This window comes from Pipistrellus kuhlii, unplaced genomic scaffold (genome assembly GCF_014108245.1).
Source record: "Pipistrellus kuhlii isolate mPipKuh1 unplaced genomic scaffold, mPipKuh1.p scaffold_m20_p_11, whole genome shotgun sequence".
In the NCBI taxonomy this organism is placed as follows: Eukaryota; Metazoa; Chordata; class Mammalia; order Chiroptera; family Vespertilionidae; genus Pipistrellus; species Pipistrellus kuhlii.
The window spans coordinates 41,135,166-41,137,301 of NW_023425416.1; the positions used below are offsets into that span (position 1 = coordinate 41,135,166).

General features: G+C 47.8%; 1 pseudogene; it reads left to right on the top strand.

The window, feature by feature from the left end:
- Nucleotides 1-1,061: 1,061 nt before the first annotated feature.
- On the top strand, nucleotides 1,062-1,568 carry LOC118715758 (annotated as a pseudogene).
- The last annotated feature ends 568 nt before the right edge of the window (nucleotides 1,569-2,136 follow it).

Below are 2,136 nucleotides of genomic sequence, written 5' to 3' on the forward strand. Positions count from 1 at the left end.
GCTAATGCAGAACTGGATTCTGCTGTCCCATGCCTGGGCGCCAAGAGTAACAATCACCTGCAAACACAGTCGGGAAGAAACTTGAACTCATCCCAGACCTTGAGCTTCCTCTTTCCTGGGAAGCAGCAATCTTGAAATATCTCACTTCAACATTTTTCCCAGGAATTTTAACATCTATGAAATGAGAAGTAGTATCATTGTTATAGTTTAATTAGCTTTTCTTTTCTTTCATAGTTGTACAAAAAGTAATAGTGTGCCTTAAAACTGATAAAGTCTTAGTTTAAATGAAATATGGCAATCCAGGCCTAACCGGTTTGGCTCACTGGATAGAGCATCAGCCTGTGGACTCAAGGCTCCAGGGTTAAATTCCGGTCAAGGGTTTTTATATACCTTGGTTTGGGGTACATCCCCAGTAGGGGGTGTGCAGGAGGCAGTTGATTGATGTTTTTCTCTCTCATGGATGTTTCTAACTCTCCCACACCCTTCCTCTCTGTAAAAAAATCAATAAAATATATATCTTTTTAAAAATACAGCAATTCACATCCACTTGGCTGAAGAGAGACTTGAATATATTTCAGATGAAATGCAGGGATGGGGAAGCAAAGAGAAAAATGGCATTTCCTCTCTGACGTAGCCCATTATGGACCCTTCCTGGAACGAACAGCTACCCCCAAAGCTGGGAGTGCAACTTGCAGGCATGTGTAGACACGCACAAGGCCCGCCCCCCCCCCCAAAAAAAAAAAATGCATACACACATGCGGAATAATTATAAAGGCAGTGTTCATTAAACTACATTTCATTCTCAGAGTTGAGCTATCAGCTGTTAAAGTGTGTCATCCTAAGAGGGCTGCAGAAGGCTCGGAATCGGGGAGAGAGGACGGAGGCTTTAGGCCAGGGAGGAGAGAATGTGGTGCCACAGGCCTTAAGGAAGGAAGAAGTGGCTATGAGTCAAGAATCAGGCAGCCTCTAGTCTAAACTTGAGGAAAGGCAAACAAGCAGCTCCTGCCCCTAAAGACTCCGGAAGAAACGCGAGCCACTGGCCTAAAATCGCACCTGGAGGTCCTTTCCCAAGAACCGACAGGATGGCGGAAGTGGAGCAGAAGAAAACGCGGACCTTCCCCAAGTTCACCAACCTCAGCGTGGATCTCGTGGATCTCGATCAACTGCTTGCCATGTCCTATGAGCAGGCAACGCAGCTGTGCAGAGCCTGGCGGCGGCGGAGGCAGCTGAACTGGGGTCTGCAAAGGGAGCAGCACTAGCTGCAGATGCGCCTGCGCAAGGCCAGGAAGGAGGCCCCGCCCCTGGAGAAGCCCGAGGTCATGGAGACACACCTGCGGGTCATGATCATCCTGCCGGAGTTGGTGGGCAGCATGGTGGGCGTGTACCATGGCAACACCTTCAACACCTTCAGGTGGAAATCAAGCCCGAGATGATGGGCCACTTCCTGAGTGAGTTCTCCATCATCTACAAGCCAGTGGAGCAGCGGCAGGCCTGGTATCGGAGCCACCCACTCCTCCCGCTTCATCCCTCCCAAGTGGTTAATAAAAGCACAGACTTACTTAAAATAAGAATAATAATTAAAAAATCACACCTTGATTTTAGACCAGTGGTACCCATCCAGAATTGTAAGGTAGTGATTTCAAACCACTGAGATCGTGATCATGTGTTATAGCAGCAACAGAAATTTAATACAGTCGGGTTTTAAATTATCCTTCTTACTATAAAGCCAAAAATTCTCAGAGCGGTGACCTAGGGGAGACCCAGGGGAGCAGGCCTTGTAGGAGCCTGAGAACCAGCACCCTGATTTTTCTGTTTCCCTAAAGCAGCTGGGATTGAGCGACTGTGACCCTGATTCTGAAACAGCAGATGCCGGGGTCTCTGGGCCTATTCCAGGAGATGTGCTGCATTTTGCAGCCAAAGGAGAGGTCTCACCAATCTGCAAGTCTCCTCTTAAAACCCGCTTGTGTTTGAAAGCATGCTTGCTTGCTCCTGGGATGTGTGTAAGGGTCGGTGAGAGTTTACAGGAAAGCTTATTCACAAACAAGCTTAGTCACTTCACAAAAGTGTCCCCCCAAAAAAAGATTTTAAAAAAAGGTGTAGCTCTTGCCCCAGCCCACGTAGCTCAGTTGGTTGGAG